Genomic DNA, 22,746 nt, shown 5'->3' on the forward strand with positions numbered 1-22,746 from the left:
TGTGCTACATGTGTAAGACTTACCTATTTCTCAAACCTGGATTAAAATGCCACTCGCGCATCAGAAAATAATTAAACATATGTATATATTCATTTATAAATGTTTCTGTGATTAATTTTATTATGCTTATTGGTAATAATCACTGTAACATGTGACATGCTTTTCTCAGCAATGAACATAGGATTTATAAACTAAGATAAATAATACAGCCAATCAGGGAGGGACTTGCGTCCTGCCAACGAATGTGAAAAAGGAAACCTGTAATTGTTTTACACAATGGTTGGATTGACAAATTAGACACATGTGCAACTCTTCGGTATCTTTATTAAGGAAACGTTTCGCCACACAGTGGCTTCATCAGTCCATACACAGGAGAAACTTGAACAGGAGGAGAATAAGGTAATCAGTCCCTCAACCTTGAGTCGATGTAGTCAGTCCATCAATCTTGAATAGAATACGGCATATGAGCGGAGAAGCAGCTTATAACACGTCAAGTCCTAAGCACTGTTTGTCTCCATTTGCTGGTATCTAACACGCTCACGCAAGCTTGCTGGAAGTTCAAGCCCCTCGCACACAAAACCTCCTTTACCCTATCCCTCCAACCTTCCATAGGCCGACCCCTACCCCGCCTTCCCTCCGCTTCAGATTTATATACTCTCAAAGTCATTCTATTTCATTTAAACCTCTCTACATCTCCAAACCATCTCAGTAATCCCTCCTTAGCCCTCTAGATAATAGTTTTGATAATCCCACACCTCCTCCTATTCTCCAAACTACGGATTCTCTGCATTATATTCACACCACACATTGCCCTCAGACATGACATCTCCACTGCCTCCAGCCTTCTCCTTGTTACAACATTCACAACCCATGCCTCGCACCCATACAAGAGCGTTGGTATAACTATACTCTCATATATTCCCCTTTTTGCTTTCATGAATAAAGTTCTTCGTCTCCACAGACTCCTCAGTGCACCACTCACCTTTGTACCCTCATCAATTCTATAATTCACTTCATCCTTCAGAGACCCATCTGCTGACACGTTTACTCCCAAATATCTGAACACATTCACCTCCTCCATACTTTCTCCCTCCAATCTGATATTCAGTCTTTCGTTACCTAATTTTTTTATCCTCATCACCTTACTCTTTCCTATATTCACTTTTAATTTCCTTCTTTTACATACCCTACCAAACTCACCAAGCAACCTCTGCAACATCTCTTCAGAATCTCCTAAAAGCACAGTGTCATCAGCAAAGAGCAACTGTGACAACTCCCACTTTGTGTTAGATTCTTTAGCTTTTAACCCCATACCTCTTGCCAATACCCGAGCATTCACTTCTCTTACAACTAAATATATATTGAACAACTCCATATATATTGAACAACCATAGTGGCATCACACATCCCTGTCTAAGGCCTACTTTTACCGGGAAATAATCCCCCTCTCGCCTACATACTCTAACCTGAGCCTCAGTATCCTCGTAAAAACTTTTCACCGCTTTCAATAACCTAGCTCCTATTCCATACATTTGCAACATCTGCCACATTGCCCCCCTATTCACCCTATCATACGCGTTTTCCAAATCCATAAATGCCACAAAAACCTTTTTAACCTTATCTAAATACTGTTCACCTGTATGTTTCACTGCAAACACTAGGTCTACTCCCCCTACCCTTCCTAAAGCTTTGTTCATCTGCTCTCCTGCACTCTGTCTTGCTCTTAATTCTTTTCAATAATAACTCTACCATACACTTTACCAGGTAAACTCAACAGACTTATTCCCCTATAATTTTTACACTCTTGTCCCCTTTGCCTTTATGCAAAGGAACTATGCATGCTCTCTGTCAATCCCTAGATACCTTACCCTCTTCCATACATTTATTAAATAAAAAATACTAACCGCTCCAAAACTATCCTCACCAGCTTTTAACATTTCTGTCTTTATCCCATCATTCTCAGCTGCTTTACCCCCTTTCATTCTACTCACTGGCCCACGCACTTCCCCCACACTCACAACTGGTTAGAACATTTTTAATATTTCATTAATATTCTTCTTCTTATACAACTCTTCTAAATTCAATTAAAACATCTTAACGAGATAATTTTTTTCACAGTGGCTCTTCCTAGGGTAATTTGATTTTAGACCCTTGAACAGTTTAAGGGTTACTTAATTCAACGATAATATTTTTAGGGTATGTCACAGAGAATTTGTCTTGTTTCTCTTCGAGCTTCACGTACAAATAATTGAACAAGGACTCTGAAGAACACGGCAGTTACGTTAAAATTCACAAATATTAAACCATTTAAATTCTGCAGTCGATTCGGAGAATCTGCGCTATTCTTCACAGGGGCATCTTCCCTACCAAGGGGCGAAGAGTATAACTAGTCATTTTAGTAAGGTACTTGCAACCGATCCACCCAGACTTGCAGTACAAATGGACGAACAGGGCTCCCTGACCTGTTTTTTAATCATTCAATACAGGATAAGGGGATATTGACGACCTGGCTAACATTTATTTTATTAGATCATTCACTTCAAAAATTCTTTTAGGTACTTGTTGGATTCCCTCTTAACTTAATGAACAAGATTATTATTAAGTACGTCTGATTCTGAGTATGTTAGCCAATTTATCTGCACTAACATCGCATTTGATTTGCTTGCCTTCGTGGGATATTACTTTTGATGATTTCAGAGTTCTTTGCTTGCTTCTGCAGTGTTTTAAAAATTGAGGTTGGAGAGTTGAAGGAGGAGGTCTTGATTCTCCAGGAGGAGATTAGGAGGCTGAAGGTCCACCTCAATGGGTCTGGGAGAGAGTGTGAGGTGGCTGGAGTTGTGGGGAATGAGGCTTCTAGCAGTGAGGTGCAGTCTGTCTCTCGCTGTGAGGAGGCTGTAGTTGGGGAGGTAGCAACGGCTACCAGCAGTGAGGTGCAGTCCAGCACCTGCTACAAGTGGCGAGTGGTTCACAGTAATGGGAGGCGCGTCAGAGTAAGGAAAGTTAAGCGTGAAGATCTGAAGGTAGGAAATCGCTTCTCTGTTCTTCAGGATGAATGTACTTCAGTGGCCAGTGAAGGTAAGGGTACTACTGCCCCTGCTAATGGAGGTAAGCGCATTCTTGTGGTTGGTGACTCTCAGGTAAGATATATTGACCGTGCTTTTTGTAATAGGAATAAGAAGATGAGAGATAGAGTGTGCTTCCCTGGAGCTGGTGTTGGGGACATTGTCAACAGGCTGGATAATATCATGTCAGGTAATGGGAACAAGCCCATTATCTGTCTCAGTGCTGGTGGAAATGATATTGGGAAGGGTAGGAGAGAAGAGCTGCTAGATAAGTACAGGTCAGCTATAGATTTCATTAAGTCTAAGGGAGGGATCCCAATCATATGTAGCATCTTGCCTAGAAGGGGAGTAATAAATGAATGGTTGTCTAGGGCAATTGGTGTAAATTGCTGGCTAGACAGATACTGCAAGGAACTTGCAATCCCATTCATTGACAACTGGAACAACTTTTATGGCAAACATGATATGTATGCAAGGGATGGGGTACATCTCTCTGGGGCTGGGGTGGTAGCACTTGCAGACTCGATTGAGAAGGCCATTGGTGAAATGCCTATGATTTTAAACTGATGGAAGATAGAGGTATGGGTGTGTGTGGGAAACAAGCAGGTTGCAACACTTGGGTTGGAAACAGTAAATGTATAAAAGGCATTCAGCATGAAGTTATAAATAAAGACAATAGATCAGGTCAGCAAACAAAGGGGGACAGCAGAGGGCAGCAAGGGACTAGTTCCCTTAAGGTTTACTATACTAATAGCAGGAGTGTAAGAAATAAGATAGATGAGCTAAGATTAATTGCAAGTGCAGGAAACATAGATATTATTGCTATAACAGAGACCTGGCTCAATCTGAAAGATAGAGAGATGCCCTCTGAATGTCACATACAAGGCTATAAATTATTCCACACTGACAGGGTCAACAGGAAAGGTGGTGGAGTAGCGATGTATGTCAGAGACAATTTAAATTGTTGTGTTAGACAAGATATTAAATTAGAAGCGTCAGCCACTGAATCTATTTGGTTACAGCTTCTCGAGGGCCGAGAAAAACTAATTTTGGGTGTGATTTACAGGGCCCCAAATCTTGATAGGGAGTGCAGTAAACTTCTATGGGACGAAATTCGTAAGGCATCTACATACGAAAATGTTGTGCTAATGGGAGATTTCAACTATAGACAGATTGACTGGAGCAATTTGACAGGAAATTTAGTCAGGTGACTTTCTTGATACGATCCAGGATTGTTTTTTAAAACAGTTTGTGACAGAGCCAACTAGGGGAAATAACCTCCTTGACTTGGTTCTTGCCAGTAGGGAAACACTAATTAATAATCTTGAGGTTAATGATGAGCTTGGGGAAAGTGATCACAAATCACTCAGTTTTAATATATCATGGAATTCCCCTAATAATGGCAATCAAGTCTCTGTCACTGACTTTCGCTTGGCTGATTTCATAGGACTGAAAAATTACTTAGGTGGGCTGAACTGGAATGACCTGACTAAGGGTCAGGTAGGTGGTGATGGTTGCCGATATGATGCTTTCCAGGGCATAGTTCTAGCTGCTCAGTCAAATTATGTTCCAAATAGGGAAATCAGATCAAACAAAAATGATCCTAAATGGATGAACAATAGATTAAAATATCTGATTGGTCAAAAGAGAGGCATATATAGGCAAATCAAAAGAGGAGAGGGGCAATTAAGAAATCGATATATTCAGTTAAAGAGAGAAATAAAAAAGGGAATTAGAACAGCAAAAAGAGATTATGAGGTTAAAGTTGCAAGAGAATCGAAGACTAACCCAAAAGGATTCTTTCAGGTATACAGAAGTAAGATCAGGGACAAGATAGGCCCACTCAAAAGTTCCTCGGGTCAGCTCACTGACAGTGATAAGGAAATGTGTAGAATTTTTAACACATACTTCCTCTCAGTTTTTACACAGGAGGATACCAGCGATATTCCAGTAATGATAAATTATGTAGAACAGGACGATAATAAACTGTGCACGATTAGGGTCACAAGTGACATGGTCCTTAGGAAAATAGATAAATTAAAACCTAACAAATCCCCAGGCCCTGATGAACTGTATGCAAGGGTTCTAAAGGAATGTAAAGAGGAGCTTAGCACACCTTTGGCTAATCTTTTCAACATATCACTACAAACTGGCATGGTGCCAGATAAGTGGAAAATGGCAAATGTGATACCTATTTTCAAAACAGGTGACAGGTCCTTAGCTTCGAACTATAGACCAATAAGCCTAACCTCCATAGTGGGAAAATTTATAGAATCAATAATTGCCGAGGCAGTTCGTAGCCACCTTGAAAAGCATAAATTAATCAACGAATCTCAGCATGGTTTTACAAAGGGGCATTCCTGCCTTACGAATTTATTAACTTTTTTCACTAAGGTATTTGAGGAGGTAGAACATGGTAATGAATATGATATTGTGTATATGGACTTCAGTAAGGCTTTTGACAGGGTCCCACATCAGAGACTATTGAGGAAAATTAAAGCACATGGAATAGGAGGAGAAATTTTTTCCTGGATAGAGGCATGGTTGACAAATAGGCAGCAGAGAGTTTGCATAAATGGGGAGAAATCAGAGTGGGGAAGCGTCACGAGCGGTGTTCCACAGGGGTCGGTGTTGGGCCCCCTGCTGTTCACAATCTACATAAACGACATAGATGAGGGCATAAAGAGCGACATCGGCAAGTTTGCCGATGACACCAAAATAGGCCGTCGAATTCATTCTGACGAGGACATTCGAGCACTCCAGGAAGATTTGAATAGACTGATGTAGTGGTCGGAGAAGTGGCAGATGCAGTTTAATATAGACAAATGCAAAGTTCTAAATGTTGGACAGGACAATAACCATGCCACATATAAACTAAATAATGTAGATCTTAATATTACGGATTGCGAAAAAGATTTAGGAGTTCTGGTTAGCAGTAATCTGAAACCAAGACAACAGTGCATAAGTGTTCGCAATAAAGCTAATAGAATCCTTGGCTTCATATCAAGAAGCATAAATAATAGGAGTCCTCAGGTTGTTCTTCAACTCTATACATCCTTGGTTAGGCCTCATTTAGATTATGCTGCACAGTTTTGGTCACCGTATTACAGAATGGATATAAATTCTCTGGAAAATGTACAAAGGAGGATGACAAAGTTGATCCCATGTATCAGAAACCTTCCCTATGAGGATAGACTAAGGGCCATGAAACTGCACTCTCTAGAAAGACGTAGAATTAGGGGGGATATGATTGAGGTGTATAAATGGAAGACAGGAATAAATATAGGGGATGTAAATAGTGTGCTGAAAATATCTAGCCTAGACAGGACTCGCAGTAATGGTTTTAAGTTGGAAAAATTCAGATTCAGGAAGGATATAGGAAAGTACTGGTTTGGTAATAGAGTTGTGGATGAGTGGAACAAACTCCCAAGTACCGTTATAGAGGCCAGAACGTTGTGTAGCTTTAAAAATAGGTTGGATAAATACATGAGTAGATGTGGGTGGGTGTGAGTTAGACCTGATAGCTTGTGCTACCAGGTCGGTTGCCGTGTTCCTCCCTTAAGTCAATGTGACCTGACCGGACTAGGTTGGGTGCATTGGCTTAAGCCGGTAGGAGACTTGGACCTGCCTCGCATGGGCCAGTAGGCCTTCTGCAGTGTTCCTTCGTTCTTATGTTCTTATGTTCTTATAAGAACATAACGAAGGAACACTGCAGAAGGCCTACTGGCCCATACGAAGCAGGTCCAAGTCTCCTACCGGCTTAAGCCAATGCACCCAACCTAGTCCGGTCAGGTCACATTGACTTAAGGGAGGAACACGGCAACCGACCTGGTAGCACAAGCTATCAGGTCTAACTCACACCCACCCACATCTACTCATGTATTTATCCAACCTATTTTTAAAGCTACACAACGTTCTGGCCTCCACTCATCCACAACTCTATTACCAAACCAGTACTTTCCTATATCCTTCCTGAATCTGAATTTTTCCAACTTAAAACCATTGCTGCGAGTCCTGTCTAGGCTAGATATTTTCAGCACACTATTTACATTCCCTTTATTTATTCCTGTCTTCCATTTATACACCTCAATCATATCCCCCCTAATTCTACGTCTTTCTAGAGAGTGCAGTTTCAGGGCCTTCAGTGTATCCTCATAGGGAAGGTTTCTGATACATGGGATCAACTTTGTCATCCTCCTTTGTACATTTTCCAGAGAATTTATATCCATTCTGTAATACGGTGACCAAAACTGTGCAGCATAATCTAAATGAGGCCTAACCAAGGATGTATAGAGTTGAAGAACAACCTGAGGACTCCTATTATTTATGCTTCTTGATATGAAGCCAAGGATTCTATTAGCTTTATTGCGAACACTTATGCACTGTTGTCTTGGTTTCAGATTACTGCTAACCAGAACTCCTAAATCTTTTTCGCAATCCGTAATATTAAGATCAACATTATATAGTTTATATGTGGCATGGTTATTGTCCTGTCCAACATTTAGAACTTTGCATTTGTCTATATTAAACTGCATCTGCCACTTCTCCGACCACTGCATCAGTCTATTCAAATCTTCCTGGAGTGCTCTAATGTCCTCGTCAGAATGAATTCGACGGCCTATTTTGGTGTCATCGGCAAACTTGCCGATGTCGCTCTTTATGCCCTCATCTATGTCGTTTATGTAGATTGTGAACAGCAGGGGGCCCAACACTGACCCCTGTGGAACACCGCTCGTGACGCTTCCCCACTCTGATTTCTCCCCATTTATGCAAACTCGCTGCTGCCTATTTGTCAACCATGCCTCTATCCAGGAAAAAATTTCTCCTCCTATTCCATGTGCTTTAATTTTCCTCAACAGTCTCTGATGTGGGACCCTGTCAAAAGCCTTACTGAAGTCCATATACACAATATCATATTCATTACCATGATCTACCTCCTCAAATACCTTAGTGAAAAAAGTTAATAAATTCGTAAGGCAGGAACGCCCCTTTGTAAAACCATGCTGAGATTCGTTGATTAATTTATGCTTTTCAAGGTGGCTACGAACTGCCTCGGCAATTATTGATTCCATAAATTTTCCCACTATGGAGGTTAGGCTTATTGGTCTATAGTTCGAAGCTAAGGACCTGTCACCTGTTTTGAAAATAGGTATCACATTTGCCATTTTTCACTTATCTGGCACCATGCCATGTCATTAGGGTCCACCGGTCTGAGCAAGGCGCCATATACCATCCCATTGCAGATATTAAAATTTTCAGGTGTCAGTTCACAATGTTTTACCTAATTACAGAATTATTCATGCTAGGACTGAACAAAAATAGCATGCCGTTCGTTGGCACATAATTTAACCAGAAGCCGAGGGCTGACTGGCTCTTGGTGAGCGCGATAGTTGAGTCTTCTTGTTTCTGGCTTCTTCCTTCTGATATTTTTTCTTATTGTGAAAACCCAAATGAAAAAACATAAATGTGCCTATTAAGTAACCAATTCCTCGGTAGTATAGTGGTGAGTATCCCCGCCTGTCACGCGGGAGACCGGGGTTCAATTCCCCGCCGGGGAGGCAAGAATTTTCAACCCTGACAATAACTAGAGTTGCTGAACTTTATCATTTGCCTACACAAAATCCACGATAAAAATGAGTTTCTTATTATTATTTGTTTTTTCTCATAGATTGTGTAGGTAAATGATAAGCTTGGCAACTCCATTTATTGTCAAGATTGAAAATTTTCGCATCCCGGCAGGGATACTCACCACTATACTACTGAGGAGTGGGTAGCTTAAATACATTTGGCACATAATTTAACCAGAAGCCGAGGGCTGACTGTTGGTCACTGTAAATTTCCTTATTAAGCAAGTTTATAGCAAATTCTGGATTAACGTGTGAGGTTCATCCACTTTGTGAAAAAAATACTAGGTACTGCAGGTATCCAAATCCCATATATAGTCTCCTCCGCTTCTTCAGGTAATATAATTTGAGAGCAAAAAAGGCTCAATACCGTTTCAGGAACAATACACAAATAACCTGCACGTAGGAGAGAAGAGCTTACGACGACGTTTCGGTCCGACTTGGACTATTCACAAAATCACACCGAAAAGTCGTCGTAACCTCCTCTCTCCTATGTGCGGATTATTTGTGTAATATAGTTTGAGCTCGGCGACTGTGGGATAGCCTCTCGACTCAGCGGTGCTCCCAGTAGAAAGCGAGCAGCTCTTGGTGAGCGCGATAGCTGAGTCTTCTTGTTTCTGGCTTCTAGTTTCTGATACCTTTTCTTGTTATGAAAACCCAAATGAAAGAACATAAATGTGCCTATTAAGTTACTAACTCCTCGGTAGTATAGTGGTAAGTATCCCCGCCTGTCACGCGGGAGACCGGGGTTCAATTCCCCGCCGGGGAGGCAAGAATTTTCAACCCTGGCAATAACTAGAGTTGCTGAGCTTTATCATTTGCCTACACAAAATCCATGATAAAAATGAATTAATAATTATTTTTTTGTTTTTTTCTTATATAGTCATTTTTTTTATCATAGATTTTGTGTACGTAAATGATAAAGCTTGGCAACTTCGTTTATTGAAAAGATTGAAAATTCTTGCCTCCCCGGCGGGGAATCGAACCCCGGTCTCCCGCGTGACAGGCGGGGATACTCACCACTATACTACCGAGGAGTGGGTAGTTTATGCTCATTTATATTCTTTTATCTTGGTTTTCACAAGAAGAAAAAATAATTGAAACTAGAAACAAGAAGATTAAAGTAGAACTATATTACACAAATAATCCGCACATAGGAGAGAGGAGATTACGACGACGTTTCAGTGTGACTGTAAATGATCCAAGTTGGACCGAAACGTCGTCGTAAGCTCATTTCTCCTATGTGCGGGTTATTTGTGCATTGTTCCAGTCACTGTATTTTGCCATTTTGTTCTCACACTTGATGGAAAATGTGAAAGGAGACTTAGAGCTTATGTAAAACTTAATTCCTTTCACAAATGTCGAATTAAGGCGTCTTACGCGCCTGTCGTTAATTAAACACTAGTTTCTCTTGATCCATTAGAAAAATTATGATCAATGTTATATATTCTAATATAATTAACATGACGAATAATTATGTGATTATTATGAATATTACTTGATTAAATATAGTCGTGGGAAATACTACGATTAATGGAATTGTGACGAATAATAACACTATTATAATTTAAGTTTCCATTATTAGTAGTAGTAATATACATTAGTGATAATTTTCTGTAGAAGTTACATTTACCTTAATGCTAAAACAAAGACTATATTTTTACAAATGTAAATTTTTTTGAATAAAATTAATTTGAATATTTTACTTAAAATAAGAACATAAGAAAGAAGGAACACTGCAACAGGCCTACTGATCCATGCGGAGCAGGTCCATGTCCCCCCGGATTAGACCAATGACCTATCCCCCCCGGATTAGCCCAATTACCCACCCAGTCTGATCATCTCCACTAAAGGATGGAGCACTGTACCAGACCCAGCAGCACAAGCTAGTCAGGTCCAACTCACACCCATTCATGTATTTATCTAACCTATTTTTAAAACTACACAACGTTTTAGCCTGAATAACTGTACTCGGGAGTTTGTTCCACTCATCCACAACTCTATTACCAAACCAGTGCTTTTCTGTATCCTTTCTGAATCTGAATTTTTCCAACTTGAAACCATTGCTGCGAGTCCTGTCTTGGCTGGAAATTTTCAGCACGCTATTTATTCCTGTTTTCCGTTTATACACCTCGATCATATCCCCCCTAATTCTACGCCTTTCGAGAGAGTGCAGATTCAGGGCCCTCAGTCTACCCTCATAGGGAAGATTTCTGATACATGGGATCATCTTTGTCATCCTCCTTTGTACGTTTTCCAGAGCATTTATATCCATTCTGTAATACGGTGACCAGAACTGAGCAGCATAGTCTAAATGAGGCCTAACCAAGGATATATAGAGTTGAAGAACAACCTGAGGACTTCCATTATTTATACTTCTAGATATGAAGATAAGAATTCTGTTAGCTTTATTGCGAACACTAATGCACTGTTGTCTTGGTTTTAAATTACTGCTAACCAGAACTCCTAAATCCTTTTCGCAATCAATAGCATTAAGATCTACATTATTTAGTTTATATGTGGCATGGTAATTTTCCTGTCCAACATTTAGAACTTTGCATTTGTCAATATTAAACTGCATCTGCCACTTCTCAGACCATTGCATCAGTCTATTCAAATCATCCTGGAGTGCTCTAGTATCCTCATTAGAATGAATTGGACGGCCTATTTTGGTGTCATCAGCAAATTTGCTTATGTCTCTATTTATTCCGTCATCTATGTCGTTTATGTAAATTGTGAACAACAACGGACCCAACACTGACCCCTGAGGAACACCGCTTGTGACGTGCCCCCATTCTGATTTCTCCCTATTTATGCAAACTCTCTGCTGTCTATTTGTCAGCCATGCCTCTACCCAGGAAAAAATTTCTCCTCCTATTCCGTATGCCTTAAGTTTCCTCAATAGCCTCTGGTGTGGAACTCTATCGAAAGCCTTACTGAAGTCCATATACACAATATCATATTCATTACCATGATCTACCTCAAACACCTTAGTGAAAAAAGTTAGTAAATTCGTAAGACAGGAATGCCCCTTTGTAAAACCGTGTTGAGATTCATTAATCAATCTGTGCCTGTCAAGATGGCTGCGAATTGCTTCGGCAATTATTGACATCATAAATTTTCCCACTGTGGAGGTAAGGCTTATTGGTCTATAGTTCGAAGCCAAGGACCTGTCACCTGCCTTGTAAATAGGTATTACTTTTGCCATTTTCCACTTACCAGGCACTATGCCAGTTTGTAGTGATATGTTAAAAAGATTAGCCAAAGGTATGCTAAGTTCCTCTTTACATTCCTTTAACACCCTTGCAAACAGTTCTGATCAGGGCCTGGGGATTTGTTAGGTTTTAGTTTCTCTATTTGTCTGAGGACCATGTCACTAGTTACCGCAATCGTACATAGTTTATTATCATCCTGTTCTACATAATCTATTATTTCAGGAATATCGCTAGGTGAAAACTGAGAGGAAGAATGTAATGTGGCGCCATGATCGTAAGAGGAGGGCATTTGTATAACTGTAATGGATGCATACCCTGAGGGAGGGAATTTCTCTCAGCGTATATATGCTAGTGATGTATCGGATATTCGCATCCGCGGAACATCAGCGCAATTTCCTGCATCCGCATCTGCATTTTACTGTAAACAGATATCCGCATATGCATCAGCATCCGAATCCGTGGAACATCCGCACAATTTCTTACATCCGCATCCGCGAAATAAGCAAGACGTCCTCATACACATCTGCATCAGTGGATATCTAAATTTTTACATCCGATACTTTTATTCCTGTTTCAAGGATTAAAGTATTCTTGTCTGGTAGAAAAAAAAGTTGCGATGCGGACTTAATAACACGCGTGAAGTCGATAGGTTTTAAACCCCATTACCCAACCAGTCCTAAAATATGAAAGAGATTTTAACACTAAATTAGAAAGAGAAAAAAACAACCTTGCACAAAACCAATATGATGGAGAATGAGGTAAACATGCAAGACCATTATTAAACAACAGATACATTTAATCATTAATAAGTGCTATTAAGATTAACATTATAATTATTGCTAAAACACACACTGTATTAGCTAACATTTATATTTTTCTGTATAATATACGTAAAATGTAAAAAGTCTTAGCTAAATATTGCAAACATCTTTCATCCGTTTTCAAGGCAAAACATTTTAACAATTATTAGTTTTTTTGTTAAGTCAAACAGGATCCATGATAAAATTCGCAATTCCAGTGATTGTCAAGGTTCAAAATGTTTGCCTCCCCGGCGGGGAATTGAACCCCGGTCTCCCGCGTGACAGGCGGGGATACTCACCACTATACTACCGAGGAGTTGGTAGTTTAAGTACATTTATTTTTACATTTGAGTTTTAACAAGTCCTAAAATGTGAGAGATTTTATTAATATTAATATAGACAAAAAAAATAATAAGATTTGCTCAAAACCAGTATGAAGGAGGATGAGGTAAACATACTAGACCATTATTAAACAACAGATGCATTTAATCAATAAGTGCTATTAATGTTAACATTAAAATTGTTGCTAATATACACTCTGTATTAACTAACATATTTATTTTTCTGTTTAATATGCATAGAATGTATAGTCTTGGCTTAACATTGTACACATTTTTCAGCCGTTTTCAGTGCAAAACATTATAACTATTATAATTTTTTTAAGTCTTTTTTTTTATCACGGATTTTGTTTAAGCAAATGACAAAAGTTCCGCTACTGCAATTATTGTCAAGGTTCAAAAAGTTTGCCTCCCCGGCGGGGAATTGAACCCCGGTCTCCCGCGTGACAGGCGGGGATACTCACCACTATACTACCGAGGAGTTGGTAGTTCAAGCACATTTTTTTTTCATTTGGGTTTTAACAAGTAAAAGGTACCATAAAAGTGAATGAAACAGTGCAGATGTTCATGGGATCGATTTCAACAGATGTAAACAAAAATGAAAGAAACAAAAAAGTTATAGAGTGAATAATATCAATGGGCTCATGTTAATGATTGTCAGGTAAAAATACAAGTGAGCCGTAATAAATGTTGGATTTGAGGCAAAATCTTCCAACACAGAGGGTTAAATGACGAACAGGCCAATGTTTCTTCTGAAACAGATGCGATTGGAAAATTACTTAGTCTAGACTTTGTATCGTATGTTTTCTTTACTTGCAAACCAGTCACTGTAAGTGATTCTGCTCTCTGGAGATACGCCACGAAAGATTTGAAATGCTGTTTTGTTTATATCAGCATATCTCGGAATATTGAAGAACCTACGTTTTAATTAATGAAAGGAAAGTTGGTAAAAATGTGATGAAAAAAAGGGAATTGTCCTTAATGCTCTTGGCAAATGGAAGGCTTTATCTACACACCATCAAGAGATCAAATGTATCGCAGTGTGTGTGTGTGTGTGTGTGTGTGTGTGTGTGTGTGTGTGTGTGTGTGTGTGTGTCGAAACAACTTTTCTAATTCAAAGTGGCTTTACTGATTCGTAAAGCGAGGGTACGACATTTACTTACCATAATCCTCACAAAGTGACAGAACTAATGCCCTGAATGAGAACTATTCTGAAATTTGTTAACCTTAATTGCCGTTCCTGAAAGTGGCAAAAAATCAACTGCAGTTACTCAGGAAGCAAAGTTATTGGGGCAGAAATATCAACGATTTAATGCATTGACCGATAACCGTCATTTAGAAAGCTGTTTTGTAAACAAATTTTTTTTTATATTACGATTAAATTTAATTGTTTCCCGTTATGATTTCATACGTTAAACTTTTCAGCAACTTTTGTAATACACAATGCGACAGATTTCAAGAACTAGAAACAATGGAAACAGGTTTCGCAACATCTAGCTTTTTAAAAAAGAGATGTCCACAATTGAGAAAATAAATTTACGGTAACACTGCTTCTGATTTCAGTGTGGACACTCCGAGGGACATCTCATTTCCAATGCTTATATCATGGATCAGTTTGTTGTTATGAGAAAATAGTGAGATGCTTATGGGGTATTGAAAATAAAGTTATTAATATATTAATAAAGATAATAACTTTTATACTAATATATTAATAAATGCGTGATCCCATAGGAGCCACACAACTTCTAGAGAACAGGAGACAATCAGTTTCAATTCAAGGAAATGAACACTTCTACAGTTTCGTGGAATAAGTGCCCCTCACTAGCATCATGAAACCTTCCTTGATAGGGAACCTGTCTGATAACTCGTTCTATGAGAAGCTCGAAAAAATTTTGTGATCCAAGTAATTCGAGCTTTCTTCTATACCACTGAATCAGTGGTGTATTTTTTGACCAATATGGGCATTGCTTTTCCCCATATAGTAATAATTAGAAAAGGAATAATATAATCTATTAAAAAATGTATAATTATTTGCAATAAATGAACAATAATATTAAAAAGTTGTCGAATCTAGAAATTATCAAAGAGCTCTGTGAACATGATCAGTAACAACTCTATCGCTACATATACATATTTAGTTAGTTTGAAAAGAAAAATCCAACTTTTTGAATTTTATTAATACGTTAAAAACCACATGACAAATATCTAATTGGTCAAAAAAGCAATTTGATCACGATCATATCCAGAATAGAACATTTTTATTTTGCACTGTTTCAAAATTTGATGACTCACTGAAGAGAAATAAAGGTTTCTGGTACACAGAACATGAAGGGGTTAATCTAAAGACTGCCAGTGTACATTAGTACTCAATAATGTGTAAACACATTCAAATATAACTGATTTTGCATTATTTTTTGTTGTTGTAACTAAAATAGGCCCTGTCTTTTTTTTTACAATTTCAAATAAATGGGCATCCAAAACCTTTGAATAATTGAATATTCGTGTCCTAGTTTTTTAATGTCAAAGTTGAGTGCACACATTCACCCCCTTGTTACAGATCAGAATCAAACACAACCCAAGTTCCTTTCCTTAATGGAAAGCATTAAACAACTGGTTCATAATTTAGGCTCCATCCTCTGTTAGTCGGGTTGCACTGCGCTGTCAGTCAACGAAGCCTTCCTTCAGGTGTGGGCACAACTCAAGAAATGTGAAAACGCGAATAATAGAGTTGACTTCCAAGAAAACAAGTAAATTCTGACTCTGTAGAGATATTGAAAGTGGAAAAATTTCAAGGTGTTTCCAGACCACTTCATATACGATTGCAATGACTTATGAAACTGACCAGTGATTGACGTTTGATATTCATAATTCCGAATTTCATTTGTTAAAGGGCACGAGCATTTATTCTGTGTAATATTCGTATCTGATAATTTAATGCAAATGATTTTGACTATTATAGTTGCTCCATAGAGAAAGGAAAGATATACAAGAGAAATGAACTGCAAATTGTGAGAGTCGGTGAAAACTACAAAAGTTCAATGAGTGAAGATTAACTAAAAGAGCAAAGTGGGGTAATCATCCTAGGATTTAATCATACTGTTTGGACTTTGAAGGAAATTGAAGAATAGTAATCTAGAAGGTGGGTATAATGGATTAGCGAAAATTCACATTTGATGGAAAATGTTACAGGAGACTTGGAGCTTACGTAAAAATTAATACCTTTCACAAATGTTGAATTAAGGCATCTTTCGCGCCTAGCCTGAATCTAATACCGGAGTTTAATTAAAGTATCGTGGCAAATACTACGATTAATGGAATTATGACGAATAATAATATTGTAAATGAAGTTTTTATTATTAGTAGTAGCAATATACACAGTGATAATTTTCTGTATAAGATACATTTACCCTAAAGCTTAAGCACAGACTATATTTTTTCAATTATAAATGTAAGTTTTTTTTTAAATTAATTTTAATATTTTATATAAAATGCAATTATTTTTAGCAGTTGTATGAAGAAACTGGGCATGAATTAAGGAGAATAATATATGGCTCCATCATTGGTTAAATTATTTATAAGATGCGTACCCTGAGGAAAAAATGTCTCTCAGCGTATATACGCTGAGAATTTACTTTTATCTCTATTTCTTGTCTTGTGGAAGAAAAGTTGCTATGCGGACTAAATGACACGCGTGCGGTTGATAGGCTTTAAATCCCATTACATAGGCAGTCCTAAATTATATAAGAGATTTTGTTATCGTTAAAACAGAAAGAGACAAAAATGAACCTTGCACAAAGAAAGATGAAGGAGGATGAGGTAAAAAATATGTAACGCGCATAATACACTAGACCATTATTAAACAACAGATACATTTAATAGATAAGTGCTATTAAGAATCATATTAATATTTTCAATATACACGCTGTACTAATATTTTTTTTGTATAATGTACATTATTATTATTATTATTATTATTATTATTATTATTATTATTATTATAAAAAAGAAGCGCTAAACCATGTATAATGTACAGAGAATGTAAAGACGTATCTGAATACTGCATATATTTTTCAGCCATATTCAAGGCAAAACATTATTATTATTATTATTATTATTATTATAATGACTTTTTTTATTATGGATTTTGTTAAAAGAAAGAAAAATTGAAAAGTTCCGCAACTCCAATTACTGGAAAGGTTCAAAAACGCTTGCCTCCCCGGCGGGGAATTGAACCCCGGTCTCCCGCGTGACAGGCGGGGATACTCACCACTATACTACCGAGGACTGGGTGAATGAAACACATTTATATTTTCCTTTGAGTTTTCACACGAAAAAAAAAGGCTACCAGAAAAAATTTATGAATTGATGCAGAGGTTCATGGGATCTAATACGAAAGATGGAAACAAGGACGCAGAAAAGGATAAGGTGATAATGAGAAAACATCGATGGATTAATCTTAATGAGTTAATAAGATAAAAATAAGAGTGAGTCTTACTAATTGTTGGACGTGAAGCAAACTCTTCCTAGCACAAAGTATTAAGTGAAGAACAGGCCAATGTCATTTTTGAAGTAAATGTAATTCGAAAATTGCAGAATCAAATGTTTACATTATATGCTGTCTATTACTGCAAGTGATCCTGCTCTCTTGTGGAAAATACTGTATATTTTCCGAAAATACAGTGTATTTTGTATGTAAATTAGCGAAATACATTGTAGTTAATAAATATTTATAAATAGAAAATTGAACCAGCGACGGTGGGTTAGCGTCGCTAGGGAGAGTCGCCATTGTTTTGAATTGGGCAAGAGAAACGTTAGTGAAAATCGGAAGAATTTTCTTCGCTCTAGAGGTTATATTATGCTTAAAACCTCTCAAATAGGAGCCGAAATTGTTGGATTTGCAGCCCTGCAGAGCGTGAGAATTAGGCGACTGGACAGGACTCCGTAATTAGATGGAAACAGGATAAAATTACCCCAGTTGAGTGATGTCTATATTTATGTTGAAATTCTGGCCAGTATTTTCTTCCTATTTTAGGCAGGGGTTTGTGTATGACACACCAAGTAATCTCCAGACAAATTGGCGAGTGTTATTATTATAACTTCTCCTTCAATCTATATGTAGTCATTTATTAAAATTAACATACAGTCCACATATTTATATTAATGTTGTACCACAATTCCTGGTGATGTATATTTCATTTGAAATTAATATAAGTCCAGAGTGACTTGTGGAAATATGAGTGGAGTAGGTATCGAGGGAGGGAATTTTTTGCGACCTAGGACGTCCTAAAATTCCTACATGACTCTGTAACCTTGATAAAGAATAATTATCTTTGTTAATTTTATAAAATTACTAGTATGTATCTAATGAGATTCAACCAGGTAATTTTAAATTTTCCATATCTCTAGAGAGAGACCACGGTAGATCTGAATTGCTGTTTTGCTGATATTACTCTGTCTAAGAATACTGAAGAACATATATTTTAATGTAAGGAAGAAAATTTTATTGAAATAGACTGAAAAAATAGGAATGTTCTGCAGGCTCTTTGGCAAATGGAAGGCTTCATTTACATTCCCTCAAGAGATCATATCTGTCGCTGCATGTGCAAACAACTTGTCTAATTCAATGTAATTGTATTGATTAGAAAAATGAGAGTACTAAAATTACTGCTCATAATCACCATAGTGATGCACCTAAAGCCTTGTATGAGAACTGTTCTGAAATTAGTGAACCTTAATTGACGTTCCTAAAAATGACAAAAAATTAACTGCAGTTATTCAGGAAGCAAAGTCACTGGCGCGGAAAGATCCTCGATTTTATAATGTATTGACTTATATCCAATATTTAGAATGCTGGTCTGTAAAAGTGAAACATTGTTTGCCATAGCTTGAGATAGAGATGTTTGCCATTGTGATTTCGTATGTTAAACTTTTCCTCAACTATCATGACACTCGATGTTGCAGGTTTCAAGAAACTGGTAAAAAAGGAAACGGGTCTTGCAACAATGGATATAAAAGGATGTGCACGATATAGGATGTAAATTAATAGTAAATGTCCAAGGGACATTTTAAATCTATTGCTTATATCATCTAAATATTCTGTTTACTTGTATGGAGATCACTGTGCACAAAATTTTTGCCGGTCCGTGCATTGAGTGCTGTATATATAGCAGGTCATGAAAAAATATTCACTGATGAATACATGCTTGTCATCATTTGTGTGCAAAGACAACAGTGCCTGATTTGCTTAAATCCAGACCACCTGACAAAATTTCAACAACTTTACGAATGTTTACATTGCACCAAGAATGTATCTTACGTGAAAACAAATTGCTCTGGTAACTTAATTTTTCGAAGAAAAGTGCTGATAAAAAGACGTTCTCGATTAATTATTGCACAAGTACGTTTGTCTTTCCTTGTTCAAGTACTCGCCACTGATAACAAGATTACGCAAAAAACATTTGAAGATATTACTGAATCTGAAATGAAAAAAAAAAAATCACTAAAATTTCACTTCTGATATTTTCTTGAATTTTAATAACGGTAAAAACTACGAATAAAAATTGGTTTTCCTAGGAATTGGGCTGAATGTGTATTCTTCTTATTGGATTAATAATAATACTAATATATTCATGGAAAGTGAAAGGCCTATAGGTATCAAATAGCTTTTAGAGCATGGGAGGCAATCAGATTAGGTTCAAGGGAACGAACATATATAAAATTTCTTGGAACGTGAGTCCCTCACTAGCTTCATGGAACCTCTTTGAAAAGCAGCTTATTGTATAATTCCTGGTATCTGAAGCTGCTGAAAGTTTGGTGATCCAAGTAACTTGAACTTCCTTCCACTTGAATCAATAATGAGTGCCTCCCGTCCATGAGTACCTACCATATATTAATGATTGCTCAACTAGCAGAGGGATGTAACAAAACCTAGTGGAATGTCATATTAAATTCAGATCTGAAGGAGACAAAGAGCCTGTATATCTCTCGATGCTTTTTTAAATGTCGAAAGTACATTAAATACCAGTTACACTGGATCCATTTGAAAAATAAATGTTATGATCAAAATGTTAATATAAATATTAATATGATTTTGTTAGAAAGTATAATGTTATGAATATAATCGATTTAAAGTATTGTGGTAAGTATGGTCATTTGTCTGAATTGCAATGAATATTTTTATTATGATTAATTTTATTATTTTTTTTCTAATGTTAATACATACAGTCAGATAATTAGCATCAATAATTTTCTGAAGTAGGTACATGTACACTTGCGGAAAAATGTTCCTGCACTCTGCTGGTCAGAAGTGCCATGTGGCAACTCGCACGTAGTAAACAGAAGAGTAAAGACTTTCGTGAATGAATGTATTTACCAAGCTTGTAACGACAACAGTGACTGACAAAATTAATTGCTGGTGCTCTATACTTATCTATATAAATGAAGATTTATGTATGCAGAAATTAAATGCTTTTCAGACATTATATCCAATATAAAAAAATATATTTTTAAAGGTGGCCAAATATATTGAAAGGGAAGTGTTGTTATGGTAGATCGAACTGCCATCAACACTCATTTTCTGGCAAGATCAAGATCAAGAGAGTTTAGGCAAGACCCCATGTGGGGTAAGCTGGGAAGACGGGACAGGTGAAGAAAAGCGTTGGAGAGGAGTGTCCACAGTCATATAGAAAGTGCCAGGGCTTAACCCAGCAGCTAGGCGCTCGTGGGAGAGAATGGAAAAACAGGATTAGCAGGCACTGTTGTAACGGTCTTGTGGTGGTTGGAGGTCTTGAGAAGCTGGCAGGAGGTTAAGTCACAGGACAGGGCAGGCATTTAGGAACATCAGAGGGCAGCTCATTGGTGGCGTTATTTGACGTGATTAAGGAGGCAGGCTCGAAGAGGAGCCATTTTCAAATTTCTTGAAGTTGCTCTTAGAGAGGTGGTAAAGTTTTGTCTTGTTTCCATTTGCTGCAGCCTTGGCATGTTGGAGTGACAGTGGTGGTTGTGCAGTCGTTGGGACAGTCGTTCGTTGAGTGGTGGTAAAAGTAGCAGTTCCAGCAGGGTGGGACATAAGCGAAACGTTCTAGTTCTATGTGGCGTGGATGTATATGGTAATATGAGATGGCTAGTCAATCAGAGAGCGCATGGGTAGCCATAGTGATGTTTGAAAAGGTGATTTTGATCATTGAAGAGGCGTTGGGAAATCGTGTCATGGTGTCTACCGAGGCCCAAGTGTTTTGTTCCTCGATAGAGGTCTTCAGATAAGCAGTTGATAAAGATGTGACGATCTTGTCCAGCCGTTTTACAAAAACAGAAGGTTTTGCCAGCAAGAGAGGAGGAGGAGATATGTTGAAGTGTCGGTCTCTGAGTGTTTTCATTGCGGTGTCGTCCATGAGTTTTAATGCTTCAATGTCGTCAGTATAGACGTCAGTAAAGGAGTTCTTCAATGATTGGAGAGCTGTGAATTTGACCTGCAAGTAGGTCCTTACAGCGGCAGCAGGGGCTAGTTTAGTGGAGTCGTTTATAACTCCACTGGCTGGTTTAATATTTACACGATACGAAAGCATCGTGAAAGAGAAAAGGCGACGGTATGAGGGTACAAATTCCCCTCCCCGACGGGGATCGAAGGGATACTTCTTGAGGCAGAGCGAGTGTGACTTGCCAGTAACAAGGACAGCAGTGGAATGATTTTCTGGCCAATGATATTACACCGATCAGTTTGTGAGAAGGACAATGGACATGTGAAGCAGCAGCAGCAACACTCACAGCAAGAGGCATTCTTGAGCTTCCCCAGCGCTCGGGCGTGGCCCAAAGCTGGGGTGTGGCTCAAAAAAGAATCCTTTGCACCCGACATCGTCTGCTGCTGTGCAGCTGCCACACCCTTCGAGCCCAATGTGGGCGGAGTCTGTGGTAGCCCAAAGTACCTAGCTTCTCCCTCCGAGCCCCGTGGGGGCGGGAAATGGGGCTAGGCCTGGGGACAGCTGGTTCCAGAAGACGAGGTGGTACTTGTACCTCCTCCTATGGCAGACAATGGTCTGAGACACTCCCGTGAAAGGGAGCCGAGGCCGGGCCATTTCTTGCTTGGCAGGCCACCTCTTGGAAAAGGCCGGGCCAGGCAATTATACCGGCGAACCTAGAACGGAACAGATCAATTTGTGTGCTGATTACGAATATGTCATCGGTTTTGCCCGATTGGCTCTAGTGTTTAATAAGTTTCGACAAATATATTAATCAGGCGGGGCTAAGTTTCAGATCGGAGTGAAATTATATTTTCGATCATGCACAAGTCAAATCATATAATACGTACTACTTCGTTCTATATAATAACAGATTAACATAAAAAGATAATTCAGATACATATAAAAATGATGCACGATTTTCTTCTATGTTGGTCATCAGCACAGTTTTGTGGAGTGAGCAATTAGAAGAGATGCATATTGGTTACTACTGTGCAATAAGACACATTTCAAGCTTCTAATGGAGCTGTCTACAAGCAATCGCCAATCTCCTGCTCGATATTAATCATCTTCGGCTTCTGTTTACTAATTCATAACAGTTTCCAGTCGTTGTTGCACATGCCATCATCGACGACACAAACTTCTTTGAGATATTGAATCTTCTACCCTCCTTTAGCTCAGCCTTAAAATAAACGTATAGTTGATCTAACTTGAGAAAAACAATCCTATCAATCTCATTTGGCTAAGGTGCGT

At 38.2% G+C, this 22,746-nt stretch overlaps 6 non-coding genes across 6 annotated transcripts; 2 read left to right on the forward strand and 4 right to left on the reverse strand.

Moving 5' to 3' along the window:
* The first annotated feature begins 8,548 nt into the window (after window positions 1-8,548).
* TRNAD-GUC (transfer RNA aspartic acid (anticodon GUC)) lies at window positions 8,549-8,620 on the forward strand. The gene has a single exon. It is a non-coding gene; the product is annotated as a tRNA-Asp (tRNA).
* A 763-nt stretch (window positions 8,621-9,383) lies between these two features.
* TRNAD-GUC (transfer RNA aspartic acid (anticodon GUC)) lies at window positions 9,384-9,455 on the forward strand. The gene has a single exon. It is a non-coding gene; the product is annotated as a tRNA-Asp (tRNA).
* Window positions 9,456-9,651: 196 nt separating this feature from the next.
* Window positions 9,652-9,723, reverse strand: TRNAD-GUC (transfer RNA aspartic acid (anticodon GUC)). Its single transcript has one exon. It is a non-coding gene; the product is annotated as a tRNA-Asp (tRNA).
* A 3,222-nt stretch (window positions 9,724-12,945) lies between these two features.
* TRNAD-GUC (transfer RNA aspartic acid (anticodon GUC)) lies at window positions 12,946-13,017 on the reverse strand. The gene has a single exon. It is a non-coding gene; the product is annotated as a tRNA-Asp (tRNA).
* A 431-nt stretch (window positions 13,018-13,448) lies between these two features.
* Window positions 13,449-13,520, reverse strand: TRNAD-GUC (transfer RNA aspartic acid (anticodon GUC)). The gene has a single exon. It is a non-coding gene; the product is annotated as a tRNA-Asp (tRNA).
* Window positions 13,521-17,251: 3,731 nt separating this feature from the next.
* On the reverse strand, window positions 17,252-17,323 carry TRNAD-GUC (transfer RNA aspartic acid (anticodon GUC)). The gene has a single exon. It is a non-coding gene; the product is annotated as a tRNA-Asp (tRNA).
* Window positions 17,324-22,746: the final 5,423 nt, after the last annotated feature.

This window comes from Cherax quadricarinatus, chromosome 19 (assembly GCF_038502225.1).
Source record: "Cherax quadricarinatus isolate ZL_2023a chromosome 19, ASM3850222v1, whole genome shotgun sequence".
In the NCBI taxonomy this organism is placed as follows: Eukaryota; Metazoa; Arthropoda; class Malacostraca; order Decapoda; family Parastacidae; genus Cherax; species Cherax quadricarinatus.